The sequence below is a fragment of the Phacochoerus africanus genome, chromosome 8 (assembly GCF_016906955.1).
Source record: "Phacochoerus africanus isolate WHEZ1 chromosome 8, ROS_Pafr_v1, whole genome shotgun sequence".
NCBI lineage: Eukaryota > Metazoa > Chordata > Mammalia > Artiodactyla > Suidae > Phacochoerus > Phacochoerus africanus.
The window spans coordinates 56903304-56922856 of NC_062551.1; the positions used below are offsets into that span (position 1 = coordinate 56903304).

General features: G+C 41.6%; 1 pseudogene; it reads right to left on the bottom strand.

Annotated features, from left to right (window-relative positions):
* Nucleotides 1–524: 524 nt before the first annotated feature.
* Nucleotides 525–17441, bottom strand: LOC125133254 (vomeronasal type-1 receptor 4-like; annotated as a pseudogene).
* Between the last annotated feature and the right edge of the window lie 2112 nt (nt 17442–19553).

A 19553-nucleotide genomic window follows, 5' to 3' on the forward strand; every position in this document is an offset into this window, starting at 1 on the left:
TTGAAGTTTTCCCACTATGTTTCAGGTCTTCTTTTAATGGAGTCTGAGGACAGAGAGTTTCAGGCATAGCTTTCTCCCTGTATCCTCAAAATTTTTGTCCACATCTACTCCTAGACTGGAGTCTCTTCTTTTCCCACCTATCCAAGAAATGGCCCTCTGCCTCAAATGTGACCCTACCCCTATCATCCCAGGTTCTTTTGTTTTAAACACAAACAAAGCAATGAAATCTGGAATAAAATCTGCCAATTCCACAGTGCTTGAGGCATGGACACACACAGGAAGCCCAGAGAATACTGTCTTCCCACAACACCCACTACCCATCACCTAACTGCGTTTATTCTGCTTAATACTGTCATGAGCACACCATGTGGTCAACCACTCCTGTCTGTCAGACTCAGGAGCCTGGACCAAGGGAACTCAAGTTACCTTAGGTCGTTTTGGTTGAAGATGACTGGCATCAGGACACCACGCATCAGAATGAGGCTCCACCCTTTCCTCATCTTCACTGAGCCCAGGTATGTCCTCTATTCACCAACAATGAACTGCCAACCCGCATTAGGTTTTACCTTAGAAAGACCCTGGGCTTCCCCATATCCTCTCCGTTGACCTAAAATCACGGTAAGTGAATGAACACCTGAGCATCGTGCAGAAACACACTGTATTTCTCTGATAAGATGAGGGGATATTGAGTCCCTCCTCCACAGAAAGCAGAGTCTGGAGAGAGCAGAGTCATGGTTCATGAGCAGAAAGGGGCTGACAGTTGAAAAACACACATAAGGTAGGACATTAGTATTCACCACCCACCAACTGGGATTCTGAAAGCGAGAAATTGAAACATGAAAGATGAATGAAAGGATGGGAAAACACACAAAGGTGCTCAAGGGTAAGGATGCTTTGGGTGGCTCTGGACTCCGCAGAGGATCTGGGAGACACATGAAGAGCCCTGTGAATATGCTGGAGGTGCTGCCTGTGCCTGTAGAGGGTGGAAACCATGGAGCCACTGGCCCAGAGGATGAGCACAGAAAATGAAACTTCTGGGAATACCATCAATGCTGCAAAAACTGAGCCTGTGATTTTCTTATGATCTGTGGCAACGCAATGTCCAAAATCTCTTTTCTTTGTGATGTTTGTGCTGCCCCATTTACCAGAGACATGCCACATATATCCAGGAAAAATGGAACTTACAAATATCTATTGGATCCATCAGAGGGAAATGAAAAGGCCAATGTACTTTGGGGCTTTGACTTTAAGAGTCTTCCAACAGGAGTCCATGGGGCTGATCATGATGGTCTGAACACACTCAAGAGGCAGGTGGTGCCAATGGACACTCCCCTGTCCACCTGCTGAATGTACAGAAGAAGTCTGCACGCAAAATCATTGAGAAAATGTTTCAGCCCAAAAGCTGCCACTGTGTGAGGGACTCCTTTAGAGAGGATGACCAAGGAGTTGTCTAGACTCAGGCGTTTTATTAGAGTCATATCTGTGGCTCCCCTCCTGCATTGAGTGCGGTAAGGAAAAAGGTAATGGTGGTGAAAAAACTGCCCAGACTCCCAGTTCCAGTATGTGATATGAAGATCATTCCTACCACCAAATCTCTGGAGGCTTTTTTTTTTATTCAGCATGTTTTCCTTTAAATAATGGAACAATCCTTCTTCTGCGTATAATGCCTCAAGGCTGGTTTTTGACACCAAGAGTCACGTTACTTCTGTTCTGCTGTTCGTTTGCCAAGATCTCATGAGCCAGGATGTGATAGACAGATAGGTTGCATATTTCATGAAAAAGTCAGCAGTGAGGATGAAGTGGAGTCAACCTGGTTGAAGCAATGACAAATGAGAGTAAAACGAAAGAGCATACAATACATTTGAAGAATGAGCTGACATTTGCTAGCCAGTCTGACACAAAGCGAAACCTCAATCATTGCCACATCAACAAACAAATCTATGCTGAATAGGTTCCATTACTAATTTCCAAAATCGTGTAGTTTTACAGGAAAACAAGCTGAATTTCTATTTTTAAACTAAAAATATATTCTAAATCCCATGAAACACATAAACAGTAATGTGAAATGATTTTAGCTTATATTAAAATTGTCTCCTTCTCCCTCTCTCTCTCTCTCTCTCTCTCTCTCTCTCTCCCTCCCTCCCTCCCTCCCTCTCTCTCTCTCTCACACACACACACACACACACACACACAATTTGTATCCAGGACAAAGAACTCCCAAAGACCATACACAGAGGAAACAATGGCCAAACTGTTCCAATAGAAACTTCAATAAAGAGGTATTTCAATGGATAAAACATACAAAAAAATCAACATTCTGAAGAAAAATATCCATCTATTCTTTAGCAATCAGAAAAATTGAGGAGTTCCTGTCCTGGAGCAGAGGAAAAGAATCTGACAAGGAACCATGAGGTTGCAGGTTTGATCCCTGGCCTCGCTCAGCAGGTTAAGTATCTGGCATTGCAGTGAGCTATGGTGTAGGTTGCAGACACGGCTCAGATCTGGTGTTGCTGTCTGTGGCTATGGTGTAGGCCAGCAGGTGTAGCTCCAATTCAACCCCTAGCCTGGGAACCTCCATATGCCATGAGTGTGGCCCTAACAACCAAAAAAAAAAAATTGAAATATAACTATTATCCACACATCAACAAACACCATAAAGAAAACTAAAATGAAAATGGCAGAAATACAATGTTTTGGCAAAGATGAAGTTCAACCAAGAATCTCACACAGTGCTGGTGGATATTACAATTGTGACAAACATTTTGGAAAACAGTGATTTACCTACACTAGCAGGCTATATGGAATCCTATGCTTCGATAATTCTTCTCCTAGCAGCATTTATCTTCAAGACTAGCTGCATTTATATGCCAACACTACTCATTACTCACAATAGCCCTAAAATCAGAACTACCCATTTGCCCATCCACAGTAGAATCAATCAGTTCATCCTTTGATAATCAAACAGTGAAGCCCTAGAGAGCAATGATAATGAACACCAACAATAATATGCAGTGATGCAAATACATTCACAAAAATCATACGCAATTGGGAGAAAAGGCCAATATGAATGAGTTCAGACTCTAGGATTCCATTTATGTAAAGTGAAAATCAGGCAAAAGTGATCTAATTTGTTAAATGTTAGAATACTTGTAACTCTCTTACCAAAATCTTGTCCCACAAATAATTATGGTCTTGGGAATAATGACTTACAGGGAGTAGAAGAGGGTTTCTGGGTGACCCACAATATTTTTTTTTTCTTGACTTAGTTGTTGCTTACACAGTTGGGATCATTCTTGAAACTCCACTGAGCTCTGGTCTGACAACATGTGCATGTGTCGTTAACTTAAAAAAAAACTCTATGAGTTCCGAACATGATGCAGTGGTTAACGAATCCGACTAGGAACCATGAGGTTGCAGGTTCGGTCCCTGCCCTTGCTCAGTGGGTTAAGGATCCAGCACTGCTGTGAGCTGTGGTGTAGGTTGCAGACGTGGCTCAGATCCCACGTTGCTGTGGCTGTGGTGTAGGCCAGTGGCTACAGCTCCAATTAGACCCCTAGCCTGGGAACCTCCACATGCCGCGGGGGTGGCCCAAGAAATAGCAAAAAGACAAAAAAAAAATCTTTGACAAGGGAGGTAAGAACATAAAATGGGAAAAAGTCAGTTTTTTCAGCAAGCATCGCTGGGAAACCTGGACGGCTGCATGCAAAGCAATGAAACTAGAACACACCCTCACACCATGCACAAAAATAAACTCAAAATGGCTGAAAGACTTAAATATATGACAGGACACCATCAAACTCCTGGAAGAGAACATAGGCAAAACATTCTCTGACATCAAGCTTACAAATGTGTTCTCAGGTCAGTCTCCCAAAGCAACAGAAATAAGAGCAAAAATAAACCAGTGGGACCTAATCAAACTGAAAAGCTTTTGCACAGCAAAGGACATCAAAAAGACAACTTACAGAATGGGAGAAAATAGATTCAAATGATGCAACGGACAAAGGCTTAATCTCTAAAATATACAAGCAATTTATACAGCTCAACAGCAAAAAAGCCAACAACCCAATGGAAAAATGGGCAAAAGACGTGAATAGACTGTTCTCCAAGGAAGAGATATAGATGGCCAACAAGCACATGAAAAAAGGCTCAACATCCCTGATTATTAGAGAAATGCAAATAGAAACTACCATGAGATACCACCTCACACCAGTCAGAATGGCCATCATTAAGAAGTCCACAAATAAATGCTGGAGGGGGTGTGAAGAAAAGGGAACCCTCCTGCACTGCTGGTGGGATGTTGGAGACCACTGAACTGCTGAACTCTGCTGAAAGCAAACTTGGTACATGCAAAAGCACGATAAGACAAGGAATGCTTGTGATGCAAAAGCCAGAGAAGCATGTCTGCCAACACAGAGTTCTAAAGTGCAGGGTCTCCTGTCAAAATAATATAAGGGGCTTATACATCAAGTATGTTGTTCTTTAGGCAGCGGCACTATATCCTAGATGTATACACCCGTGACTTTTATTGCTCATGGTTTCCCTAAATCTCACTGAGACATAGCTTTGACACTCTCTACAACTGCTCTTGCTCACTAATCTAAATGTGTCACCTTCCCTAATAAAAGTCTTGTGGACTAAAGCCTAGGGGCCTTTGTTCAGCAGAACAGCATGCCTCCTGGTCCCCCACTTTTAAAAATGTAAAAGAGTCTTGTGTGTTTTGTATGCCGTGCCATCCCTCTTTCAGGATCTCCTGTTGACCTGCAGCACAGGATGCTGCAGTGGGAATGTAAGCTGGTACAACTACTATGGAGAACAGTATGGAGGTACTTCAGAAATTGATACCTAGAACTACCATATGACCCAGAAACCCCACCCTCGGGCATACATCTGGACAAAACGTTCCTTACAAAAGACACATGCACCCGCATGTCCATTGCAGCACACTATTCACACTAGACAAGACATGGAAACAACCTGAATGTCCATGACAGATGATTAGATTAGGATGACGTGGTATATATACACAATGGAATACTACTCAGCTATAAAAAAAGAACAAAATAATGCCATTTGCAGCACCATGGATGCAACTAGAGACTCTCATCCTGGGTAAAGTAAGTCAGAAAGAGAAAGACAAATACCATATGATAACACTTATATCTGGAATCTAATATATGACAAAAACGAATCTTTCCACAGAAAAGAAAATTGTGGACTTGGAGAATAGACTTGTGGTTGCCAAGAGGGAGGGGGGGGTGGGAGTGGGATGGATTGGGATCTTGGGGTTCATAGATGCAGACTATTGCCTTTGGAATGGACTAGCAATGAGATCCTGCTGTGTAGCACTGGGAACTATGTCTGATCACTTATGATGGAGCATGATAATGTGAGAAAAAAGAATGTATTCATGTATGTGTAACTGGGTCGTCATGCTGTACAGTAGAAAAAAATTGGCTGAGAGGAGGCAAGATGGCGGAGGAGTAGGGGGACACGCTCGCCCTCTCCCACAAACACATCAAAAAAGACACATCCACAGGATAAACAACTCGCACAGAACAGCAATTGATTGCTGGCAGAAGAACCTAAACTCCAATAATGGCAATAATCTCATGACATAACTGGGTAAAACAAGAGAAAAGAGGAGAATGAGAGAAGGGGAATCCGAGCTAGATGGGCACTCCCGAAAGGGAACTGTGGAGGAGAAAGGGATCCCACACCCTGGAAAGTCACCTACTCGACGGGAAAGATCAACCGAATCAGAGGAATCTCCAGATGCAGAGAAGAATGCAGCAGTAAGTCAGAGTTCTGAAAAGCAGAGTGAGAACTGAACAGATCATCTGAACTACTGGCACAGTCACCAAAAATTGAGACACTTGGGTGGGGGCTGGGCACCGAGACCTTGGCTCCGGAGGTTAGTCCCAGGGAATGGGCTAGGGTGGGTGGTGCAGAGACTGCTTGGGGGCCTAGGAACCGGTCTGTCAGGTTTGACGGGGAAGAGACTGCCTGGGAGACTAGAAAGCAGAGCGTTGTGCGGGAAGGGAGCAATACGCTAAGCCACATCAGAGGGAACCTGGGAGAAGAGCTGGATCTGCAGGGGAGACAAGGTGCCAGTGTTGGGGAGGGGAGAGAAGAAGGGGTGGCCCACCACAGAATACTCCCCATGCCACAGTGAACTCACTGGTGCGCCAGCTATCAGAAAGCTGTGCTTCCCAGTGCAACCTCTCTCCCCCTACACCTCATGCACATGCCAGACCTGGGGCTGCCTGCCATTCTGGAGGGCTGGCCTCAACATCTTCCAGAAGCCTACCACCACAGGGGCTTTCCCTGCCCTGGCCTGCTTGCCCTCTGGAGGGGCTATTCAACCACGGAGCAGCACCCAACACTGCCAACCCCTGGGAAAAGGCCTCCAGCCCAGAAAAGCTGGAACAAGCTTGGCCAGGCCATGAAAAATCTGCTTCCATTCTCAGGCAGTCCTTCCAAGTCAGGCTGCCCTGGAGAAGAGCCTCTTGGGTTCTCAGCGGCCCAGCTAGCTGCTCCAGTTCTTGGGGGGGGGGGGTGCTGCACTCCCATGGAACAGCTGCCCAGCACTGCCAGCCCCCTGCAAGAGCCCCACAGCCCAAAAACACCAGAGCAAGATCTGCCCAGCCCAGTGAAACCTGCTTCCATCGTGGTGTGGACCTCCCAGTCATGTCTGTCCTCAGGAAGTCCTCCTTTGTTCAGAGATACTCTGTCAGCCCCGCCCATCCTCTGGAAAAGCCACACTGCCTCAAAGAAGACTGAACAACAATGCCAGCCCTCAGGACACATTCCACAGCACTGCCAAGGCAAACACTGCCCGGCCACAGAGAGTACAACTCCACCAGGAAAAAGAAAACAACAAGCAAGATGAAGAAGCTGAGAAACCACCCCCCAGTTAAAGCAACAGGAGAACTCACCTAAAGCAGTCAACAATGAAACAGATCTCTGCAGTCTGACAGACCTGGAGTTCAAAAGAGAAACAGTCAAAATACTGAAGGAATTAAGAGAAGATATGAACAGTAATGCAGACACCCTCAGAAAGGAACTAGAAATTATAAGGAGGATCCAAGAAAAACTAGAAAATTCATTTGCAGAGATACAAACTGAACTAAGGGCAGTAAAAATCAGAATGAATAATGTAGAAGAACGAATTAGTGACACGGAAGATAGAATAATGGAAATCACCCAATCAGGGCAGCAGACAGAAAACCAAATGAAAAAAAATGACAGCAATATAAGAGACCTAGGGGATAATGCAAAGCGGGCCAATCTATGCATAATAGGTATTCCAGAAGGAGTAGAAAAAGATAAGGGAATGGAAGATATATTTGAGGAAATTATCACTGGAAACTTCTCAAATCTAAAGGATACTGAGTTCAAGATACAGGAAGCACAGAGGGCCCCAAACAAGTTGAACCCAAATAGACCCACACCAAGACACATTATAATAAAAATGGCAAAAGTTAGTGATAAAGAGAGGATCTTAAAGGCAGCAAGAGAAATGTTACTTACAAGGGAACCCCCCATAAGGTTATCCACTGATTTCTCCACAGAAACTCTACAGGCCAGGAGGGGATGGCAAGAGATATTTAAAGTGCTAAAAGGAAAAAATATGCAACCAAGAATACTCTATCCAGCAAGAATATCATTTAAAATAGAAGGGGAAAGAAAAATTTTTCCAACAAACAAAAGCTAAAAACATACAGCAATACAAAACCCAGGCTAAAAGAAATATTGAAAGGCTTCTCTAAACCAAAAAGAAAGGAAGGAACAAAAGGGAGGAAAAAGAAAAAAAGAAAGAGGAAGAACTAGGATTGAGGAAACCACAATCAGAGAGCAGTCACTCAAATAAGCCAGCATACAGAATTAATCATGAACATGTTTCAAACAAAATAAAATTAAAAAGAAAAAAGAGTCATCAAAATCATAAAATGTGGGTGAGGGAGGTAAGGAAATAAACAGACCCTTTTTTTGTTTGTTTCTCTTCTTAATTTTAGTATAGTAATGAAGTGTTTGAACCTACAGGACCATCAGGCTAAAACACACAATTACAGGAGGGGTTAGCATACTTAAAAAACAGGGCAACCACAAGCCAAAACCAAATATCGCATTCGCAAAAAAAAAATGAAAAAAAAAAAACTCAAGCAGAAAATAACTGGAGACCATCCAACCAAAAAAAGAAAGGAGGAATGGAGAACCATAGAATCAAATGGAACATGAGGTTCAAAATGGCAATAAATAATCATCTATCAATTATCACCTTAAATGTCAATGGACTGAATGCTCTGATCAAAAGACTCAGAGTGGCCGAGTGGATAAAAAGGCAAAAACCTTCACTATGCTGCCTACAAGAAACTCACCTTAGGACAAAGGATACATATAGATTGAAGGTGAAAGGGTGGGGAAAAATATTTCATGCCAGTAGACATGACAGGAAAGCAGGAGTTGCAACACTCATATCAGACAAAATAGACTTTAAAACAAAAGACATAAAGAAAGACAAAGAAGGAGGCTATTTAATGATTACGGGATCCATCCAAGGAGAGGATGTTACTATCATCAACCTATATGCCCCAAATATAGGAGCACCCCGATACACACAACAAATATTAACAGACATAAAGGGAGAAATTGATGGGAATACAATCATAGTAGGAGACTTGAATACCCCACTCACATCAATGGACAGATCCTCTAGACAGAAAACCAATAAAGCAACAGAGATCTTAAAGGAAACAATAGAAAAGTTAGACTTAATTGATATCTTCAGGACACTACATCCAAAAAAATCAGAATACACATTCTTCTCAAATGCTCATGGAACATTCTCAAGAATCGACCACATATTGGGACACAAAGCTAACCTCAATAAATTTAGGAGCATAGAAATTATTTCAAATATCTTCTCTGACCACAATGCCATGAAACTAGAAATCAACCACGGGAAAAGAAATGAGAAAAAAACCTACTACATGGAGACGCAACAACATGCTACTAAAAAACCAATGGGTCAATGAAGGAATCAAGAAGGAAATTAAAAATACCTGGAGATAAATGATAATGAAGGCACAACCTCTCAAAATCTACGGGATGCTGCAAAAGCAGTGTTCAGGGGGAAATTTATAGCGATACAGGCCTTTCTCAGAAAAGAAGAAAGATCCCAAATTGATAACTTAACCCTCCACCTAAACGAATTAGAAAAAGAAGAACAAAAAAGACCTAAAGGCAGCAGAAGGAAGGAAATTATACAGATCAAAGAGGAAATCAATAAAATAGAGATTCAAAAAACAATAGAGAAAATTACTGAAACTAAGAGCTGGTTCTTTGAAAAGGTAAACAAAATAGACAAACCCTGGCTAGACTCACTAAGAAGAGGAGAGAAAGAACTCAAATAAACAAAATTATAAATGAAAAAGGAGAAATCGTAATGGATACTGCAGGAATACAAAAAAACCAAAAGAGAATACTACGAACCACTATATGCCAACAAATTTGACAATCTGGAAGAAATGGACAGTTTTCTAGAATCTTACAGCCTGCCAAAACTGAATCAAGAAGAAACAGACCAACTGAACAGAACGATCACTAGAAATGAAATTGAAGATGTCATAAAACACTCCTTACAAATAAAAGCCCAGGACCAGATGGCTTCACAGGCGAATTCTATCAAACATATAAAGAAGACCTGGTGCCCATCCTCCTTAAACTTTTTCAAAAGGTTGAAGAAGAAGGAATACTCCCAAAGACATTCCATGATGCCACTGTCACCCTCATTCCAAAACCAGACAAAGATACCACCAAAAAAGAAAACTATCAGCCAATATCTTTGATGAATACAGACACAAAAATTCTCAACAAAATCTTAGCCAACCGAAGCCAACAACATATCAAAAAAATCATACACCATGACCAGGTAGGGTTCATCCCAGGTTTACAAGGATGGTTCAACATACGCAAATCAATCATTATCAAAAGAAAAGTCAGGAGTTCCCGTCGTGGCGCAGTGGTTAACGAATCCGACTAGGAACCATGAGGTTGCAGGTTCGGTCCCTGGCCTTGCTCAGTGGGTGAACGATCCGGCGTTGCCGTGAGCTGTGGTGTAGGTTGCAGACGTGGCTCGGATCCTGCGTTGCTGTGGCTCTGGCGTAGGCCAGAGGCTACAGCTCCAATTCGACCCCTAGCCTGGGAACCTCCATATGCCGCGGGAGCAGCCCAAGAAATAGCAAAAAGACAAAAAAAGAAAAAAGAAAAAAGAAAAGTCAAAAATCATATGATCATCTCGATAGAGGCAGAAAAAGCATTTGACAAAGTCCAACATCCATTCATGATCAAAACTCTTGCCAAAGTAGGTATAGAGGGAACATTCCTGAACATGATCAAAGCCATTTATGACAAACCCACAGCAAATATAATACTCAATGGAGAAAAGCTGAAAGCCTTCTCACTCAAATCTGGAACAAGACAGGGATGCCCACTGCTATTCAACATAGTTTTGGAAGTCCTAGCCACAGCAATTAGACAAACAAAAGAAATAAAAGGCATCCAAATAGGAAGAGAAGGGGTAAAACTGTCCCTGTATGCAGACGACATGACACTATACATAGAAAACCCTAAGGACTCAACCCCAAAACTACTTGAACTGATGAATAAATTCAGCAAAGTAGCAGGCTATAAGAGTAACATTCAGAAGTCAGTCGCATTTCTGTATACCTGCAATGAAATATTAGAAAAGGATGACAAAAATATAATACCTTTTAAAATTGCACCTCACAAAATCAAATACCTCGGAATACACCTGACCAAGGAGGTAAAGGACCTATATGCCAAAAACTAGAAAACATTAATCAAAGAAATCAAAGAAGATGTAAAGAAATGGAAGGATATTCCATGTTCATGGATTAGAAAAATCAATATTGTAAAAATGGCCATACTACCTGAAGCAATCTACAGATTCAATGCAATCCCTATCCAATGACCTAGGACATTTTTCATAGAACAAGAACATACAATCCAAAAATTTATGTGGAACCATAAAAGACCCAGAATTGCCAAAGCAATCCTGAGAAACAAAGACCAAGCAGGGGGCATAACTCTCCCAGACTTCAAGAAAGATTACAAAGCCACAGTCATCAAAACAGTGTGGTACTGGTATCAAAACAGACAGGCAGACCAATGGAACAGAATAGAGAACCCGGAAATAAACCCTGACACCTATGGTCAATTAATCTTTGACCCGGGAGGCAAGAACATCAAATGGGAAAAAGAAAGTCTATTCAGCAAGCATCGCTGGGAAACCTGGACAGCTGCATGCAAAGCAATGAAACTAGAACACACCCTCACACCATGCACAAAAATAAACCCAAAATGGCTGAAAGATTTAAATATACGACAGGACAACATCAAACTCTTAGAAGAGAACATAGGCAAAACACTCTCTGACATCAACATCATGAATATTTTCTCAGGTCAGTCTCCCAAAGCAATAGAAATAAGAGCAAAAATAAACCCATGGGACCTCATCAAACTGAAAAGCTTTTGCACAGCAAAGGACACCAAAAAGGAAACAAAAAGACAACTTACAGAATGGGAGAAAATAGTTTCAAATGATGCAATGGACAAGGGCTTAATCTCTAGAATATATAAGCTGCTTAGACAACTCGACAGCAAAAAAAAAAAAAAAAGCCAATCACCCAATGGAAAAATGGACAAAAGACCTGAATACACTGTTCTCCAAGGCAGAGATACAGATGGCCAGCAAACACATGAGAAAACACTCAATATCGATGATTATAAGAGAAATGCAAATCAAAACTACCACGAGATACCACCTCACACCAGTCAGAATGGCCATCATTAAGAAGTCCACAAATAACAAGTGCTGGAGGGGGTGTGGAGAAAAGGGAACCCTCCTGCACTGCTGGTCGGAATGTAAACTGGTACAGCCACTATGGAGAACAGTTTGGAGATACCTTAGAAATCTATACATAGAACTTCCATATGACCCCACAGTCCCACTCTTGCGCATCTATCCAGACAAAACTCTACTTAAAAGAGACACATGCACCCGCATGTTCATTGCAGCACTATTCACAATAGCCAAGACATGGACACAACCCAAATGTCCATCGACAGAGGATTGGATTAGGAAGATGTGGCATATATATACACAATGGAATACTGCTCAGCCATAAAAGAGTGACATAATGCCGTTTGCAGCAATATGGATGGAACTAGACTCTCCTACTAAGTGAAATGAGTCAGAAAGACCAAGACAAATACCATATGATATCACTTATAACTGGAATCTAATATCCACCACAAATGAACATCTCCACAGAAAGAAAATCGTGGGCTTGGAAAATAGACTTGTGGCTGAGGGGAGAGGGAGGGAGTGGGAGGGATCGGGAGCTTGGGGTTATCAGACACAACTTAGAATAGATTTACAAGGAGATCCCACTGAGTAGCATTGAGAACTATGTCTAGAAACTCATATTGCAACAGAAGAAAGGGTGGGAAAAAATGTATACATGTAAGACTAACTTGATCCCCATGCTGTACAGAGGGGAAAAAAATTTTTTTAATTGTTTTGGGGAAATAAAAATTAAAAATGAAAAAAGTAAAAAAATTTTTAAAAACTTTGGCAAAAAAAGAAAAATCTAAGTATAAATTCATGAATCTCAATTCTGACTAAGTTTGGCAATAAATAGAAAGGCCCAAAAAAAACATTTAAAAAAGGATTCCTCAATGTCATAAGGATGACTCATCATGAATTCTTCACAGTGAGGATTTCGTTACCTTACACTGAAAGCCGTCAGGCACTGGTGTTGGGTTTAAGATCCTCCCCCTTGATTTTGCAGCTCAGCTCACACCTAAGGAATTACTCTGCCTCTTGTTCTAGCATTGCTCCCTACCTCCAGAAACCATTTTCCAGGCAGGAACACTCAGACTTCTTCCAGACTCTGCCTCACAGACTGGAATAGAAAATATCTCTGAGTGTTGCTAACATGTGACAGTGGGCAGACGTGAGTAAAGGGCAGGGGTGGCTGAAAACACACAGGAGAGTTCAAGTCCACAAGGGGTTAAAGAACACAGGGGATAAAGGTATATATGATTCTAAGATTCTTTGGATGTCAGAGTCAACACACCAACACTAGGATAGAAGAAAGGCAGAACTCTATGGCTTACATTCCAAACCAGAAGGATGAAGGGCAGACCACACAGTGGGTTGCACCTACACACGGGGTAAGGCAGGGAGATCCATACTGGGAGCATATGTATGGGGAGTGGGACCTGATTCATTCGGGATCACAGGCAAGCTGTGCACTAATTTGCCTAATTTCATGGGATCTGGCACATGGGGTTTCACTGAATTTTCTTTACATGGCCCTTGGGTGGACCACGTGGGTGTCTAGTAGCCCAGAGCTTGAATTCCCATTATGCAGGTGTTCTGGGTGTGAACTGATCACCTGCTTGAGAAGAGGAAGTGACCATCCTCTTTCCAGGACTGCTACATTGGGTCAGAAGAGGATTAACTAACCAACACCAATGGTATTAAGCTCATTGTTAGGGTATGTGTGTGCTGTGGGGAATCAGTGGTCCAGGACAGTCATGGAATTGGGAAGAGGAGCTGGTGCTCTGCAGGGGGTCAGGAGCTCAGGAGACATAACAGTTGTGAGAGATGAAGTCAGCTGGGGAGGGCAGTGGGCTTGAGGAGGCTAAAGGACCCAGAGAAACGGGCACATGTGGGGTCCGCATTGGGACCCTGACACTGATGACCCCCAAAGTTTGAAGGCTGGGATTTTGAGGGAGGGGCCAAGAAGACATGGTAATTGGCCTGACAAACAGATAAGGGAACAAATGATATTCATGGAAAAAGGAGGCTCTGGAGGGGATGCAAGTTAGGAGAGTTGAGCTGAGGCACCTAAGAATTTGAGGTGAAAAGAGTTGTCAAAAAATGGACTGCCTAGGGGGTGCAGGTTGACCATGGTCTATGGGGATGAAAGTGGACAGGGACAGGTTACAGATCCAGGGTTGGAGAGGTGATGGTGCCGGATCAAGAAGAGTTTTAAAGACCTAGGGGTGGTAGAGGAGTGGAGGTCACACAGGGAAAGAAGTAGAGAGTGAGGCAGTATGAGACTAAGGGAAAGAAGTGGATGGTCAGACTGTAGGTTCGGCATCCCTTCCTCCAGAAATAATGTCCTAGTCAGATTCGTTAACCACTGAGCCACGATGGGAACTCCAAGAGTAGGAGACTTTAACATCACAGTTATATCAACAGACAGATCATCCAGACAGAAAATCAATATACCAACTGTGATCATAATTGACTCAATAGACCAATTGGGTTTAAAAGATCTCTAGAGGGACATTACATCAAAAAGCAGAAGAACACACACTGTTCTCAAGTGCACATGGAACATTCTCCACGACAGATCCTATGGTAGGCCACAAAACAAGTCTCAACAAATTAAAGAAAACAGAAATAATATCAATCTTTTTTTTTTCTGACCACAAGGCCATGAAACTGGAAGTCAATTACAGAAAGAAAAATGGCAAAGAAAAAACCATGTGGAGACTAAGCAACATACTACTAAAAAACCAGAGTCAATAAACAAACCAATGACTAAATAACTGGAGTCAATGGAAAATTACCAAAAAAAAAAAAAAAACAAAAAAACAACTTTCCAAAATCAATATCCCAAGAGGGACAGTCTAAGAGGGAAGTTCATACCAATACAAGCCTATGTCAATATACAAGGGAAAAAATCAAGAAAACAACATAAATTACCACCAAAAGGAATCAGGAATGGAAGAATGGAAGAATGAAAAACATTCAGAGTCAGCAGATGAAAGGAAATGAAAAACATCAGATAGAAAAAATAGGGAGTACCCATTGCGGCCCAGCAGTAACAAACCTTACTACTACCCAGGAGAATGCAAGTTCAATCTCTGGCCCCACTCAGTGGGGTAAGGATCAGGCATTGCCATGAACTGTGGTGTATGTCACAGATATGGCACATATGTGGCATTGCTCTGTGGCACTGACCAGGAGCTACAGCTCTGACTCGACCCCTAGCCTGGGAACTTCCATATGCTGCATGTGTGGCCCCAACATGGGAGGGAGGGGAGAACACAGGGGTGGATGGATGGATCAATGGAAGGATGGATGGATGGATGGATGGATGGATGGATGGATGGATGGATGGAAGGAAGGAAGGAAGGAATAGACAACAAAAACAACAATAGAAAACATCAGTGAAATCAAAATCTGCCTTTTGAAAAGACAGGCAAAATTGATAAGCCAGTAGACAAGCTTAGTGAGAACAAAAAAGGACACAAATAAACAACAGAAGAAATGAAAGAGGAGAAATGCAGGAGGAGATATTACAGGGATACAAAAAAAATCCTAAGACAATACCATGAACAACAATATGTTAACAAAGTGCATAACCCAGAAGAAATACATACACTACTAAAAACACCCAATCTTCTAAGGCTCTTTCACGAAAAAAAGAGAAAGGCTGAACATACTAATCACAAGTAGTGAAATCAAATGAGTAATCAAAAATTCCTAGCAAACCCGTCCAGGACTGGATGGCTTCACAGGGGATTCTACCAATCCTATGGAGAAGTAGTAATACCAACCCTCCTCAAGTGGTTCTAAATACGTGAGGAGACATAACTCCACATCCATTCGACAAGGCTTCCATCACCCTAATGTCAAAACCAGGAAAAAACCCTACCATGAAAGGAAATGACAGATCCATAGCTCAGCTACAGAGGAAAAACCCTCAACAAAATGGTAGCAAATAGAATTCAACAACCTCTAAGAAGGATCATAGACAATTATCAGGTGGAATTTTTCCAGAGGTGCGAGAATGGTTCGAAAATCAAAAAAGGAATGATCCACACAAAATGGGTAGGAAGCCTACACAAATACATTTTCTAAAGAAGACATACAGATGGCACATAAAAAGATGCTCAACTTTGCTATTCATCAGAGAAGTGCAAATCAACACCAAAATAATACATCACCTGACAGCTCTCAGAATATCTATCAGCAAAAAGAACACAAATAAAAGATGCTGGCCAGGATGTAGGGAACAGAGAATCCTAGCACACTGTTGATGGGACTGTGAATTGGTACAGCCACTGTGGAAAACATTACAGATATTCTTCAAAGAACTAAAAATAGAACTACAATATGATGCAGCAATTCCACTCCTGGGCATGTATTTGAAGAAAACAAAAACACTAAATCAGGAGACATTTGCAGCACAACGTGCAGATGAGCATTATTTCCAACAGCTGAGGCATGCAAGCAACCTATATGTCCATCGACAGACAAACGGATAAAGATGGGGTACGTACACACAAATACACACACAATGGAACACTACTCAGCCATAAAAGAATGACATTTTGCCATTTTCAACAACCTGGATAGACTCTGAGGAGAGTCTTAGTGAAGTAAGTCAGAAAGAGAAAGAAATATTGTGTGTTATCACTTACATGTGGAATCTAAAGAATAAAGCAGGTGGATGAATATAACTAACAGAATCAGACTCACAGACAAACAGAAGAAACCAGGTTACCAGTGGGTAGAGAAAGGGAGGTGGTGTGACACAGGGTGAGGATTCAGAACTAGAAAGTACTCTGCATAAAATAAATAAGCTACTGGGACACATTTTACAGCACAAGAAATAGAGCCAGTATTTTATAACAACTTTACTTATTTTTTTTATGGCCACATACACAGCTGGAGGGTCCCAGATTAGGGACGGAATACAAGCCCTACAGTTGTGACCCACACTGCAGCTGCAGCAAGGCTAGATCCTTTATCCCACTGCACCAGGCCAGGGATTGAACCTGCATGTTCACAGTGACCTGAACCATTACAACTGGATTTTTAACCCACTGGGCCACAGCAGGACCTCCCTATAAGAATATTCAATCGAGTATAATCTTTACAAATATTGGATAGCTGTTTTACAATCACAGTTAATGTTATACTGTAAATTAACTACATTTAATATAATTTAATTTAAAAATAATTATATTGTGTGGGAGAGGTGATAAAAACAACAAAAGAGCTAGACAATATATAATTGTAACATGAACATACACATTTTAAATATACAAATATTATGTCAAGTATATTCTAATTATACCATCAGCTGAACCATTAGTTTGTTATTTGCTCTATTGGGGCACTTCACCTCAACCTGATCATCTCTACATAAAAATATTTAAACATGCGAATCTCCCTGCAATACATCCTATTTCCAATAAATCTTTGCCCTTGTAAAGCTCTATAAACTCATAACAGGCTCTCAAATGCTCTACTGACTGAGAATGATTTGGCCTCTGGCTCCACACCACAGTGTGGTTGACTGTGAGGACTCACATCTCTTCAGCTTCATCAACGCACTACTGCACAGTCTGATCCATGTTCATGCATACCTTGAAGTCCAAATCTAGGTCATTTCTGGGAAAAACATTTTTGGATTGAAGGCTACACACATGAACATTTCCTAATTCACAGAAAGCTTCTATCATGATTCTAGAAACTCTTTTTTGTTGTTGCGTTTGTTGTCTTTTTGCCTTTTCCAGAGCCACTCCCAAGGCGCATGATGGTTCCCAGGCTAGGGGGTCGAATCTGAGCTGTAGCCACCAAGGTACACCAGAGCCACAGCAATGCATGATCTGAGCCACATCTGTGACCTACACCACAGCTCATGGCAATGCTTGATCCTTAACCCACTGAGAAAGGCCAGGGATCGAACCTGCAACCCCATGGTTCCTAGTCGGATTCATTAACCACTGTGCCACGATGGGAACTCTTAGAAATTCTTCTTTTTATTATTATTACTCAAATGAATTTGTCACATCTGTAGTTATATAATGATCATCACAATCCAATTTCACAGGATTTCCATCCCACAATCCAAGCACATCCCCCCACACCCCAAACAGTCTCCTCTGGAGACCATAAGGTTTTCAATGTCTGTGAGTCAGCATCTGTTCTGCAAAGAAGTTCACTCTGTCCTTTTCTCAGATTCCACATGTCAGTGAAACCATTTGATGTTGGTGTATCATTGTCTGGCTAAATTCACTTAGCATGATCATTTTTAGGTCCATCCATGTTGCTAAAAATGCTGGTATTTCATTCCTTCTAATGACTGAGTAATATTACATTGTGTATATGTACCACATCTTCTTGATCCACTCCTCTGTCAATGGACATTTAGGTTGTTTCCACGTCTCAGCTATTGAAAAGAGTGCTACAATGAACATCAGAGTACATGTGTCTTTGTGAGTCATGGTCTGCTCTGGGTAGATACCCAGGAGTGGGATTGCTGGATCCCATGGTAGTTCAATGTTTAGTTTTCTGAGGACTCTCCATACTGCTTTCCACAGTGGTTGCACCCATTTACAATCCCAACAACAGTGGCCTAGGGTTCCTTTTTCTCCACACCCTCTCCAGCACTTATTGTTTGTAGACTTTTGGATGATGGCCATTCTGGCTGGTGTAAGGGGGTACCTCATCGTGGTTTTGATTTGCATTTCTCTAAGAATGAGCGATGTTGAACATCTTGTCATGTGTTTTGTGGCCAGCTGTATGTCTTCTCTGGAGAACTGTCGCTTTAGATCTTCTGCCCATTTTTTGATAGGCTTGTTTTTTTTTTTTTGTATGGAGCTACAGAAGGTGTTTATAAATTTTGGAGATGAAACCCTTGTCAGTCAAATCACTTGCAAAGATTTTATCCCATTCTGTGGGTTGTCTTTTCGTTTTGTTTAGGGTTTGCTTTGCTGTGCAGAAACTTTTCACTTTGAGTTGGTCCCATTGGTTTATTTTTGTTTTTATTGTCAATACTCTAAGAGGTGGATATGAGAAGATGTTGATGTCTTTGATGTCAGAGAGTGTTGGCCTATGTTTTCCTCTAAGTGTTTTATAGTGTCTGGTCTTATATCTAGGTCTTTAATCCATTTGGAGTTTATTTTTGTGTATGGCATTAGGGAGTGTTCTAATTTCATTCTTTTCCTTGTGACTGTGCAGTTTTCCCAGCACCACTTACTGAACAAGCGGTCCTTTCTCCATTGTATATACGTACCTCCTTTGTGATAGATCAGTTGGCTGTAGGTACATGGGTTGAATTCTGGGCTTTCCATCCTGTTCCATGGATCTATATTTCTGTCTTTGTGCCAGGACCATATGGTTTTGATGACTGTTTCTTTGTAGTATAGTCTGAAGTCCGGGAGCCTGATTCCTCCAGCTCCATCGTTCTTTTTCAGGATGTCTTTGGCTACTCTGGGTCTGTTGTGCTTCCAAACAAACTTTAAAATATTTGGCTCGAGTTCTGTGAAAAATGTCCTTGGTAAGTGGATAGGGATTGCATTGAATCAGTATATTGCTTTAGGGAGTATAGTCATTCAGAAAGTATGTGCAACTATGTCATCATGCTGTACAGTAGGAAAAAAAAAAATATATATATATATATGTAAAGAAATAAAAAAGAAAAAATTTTTTGAAC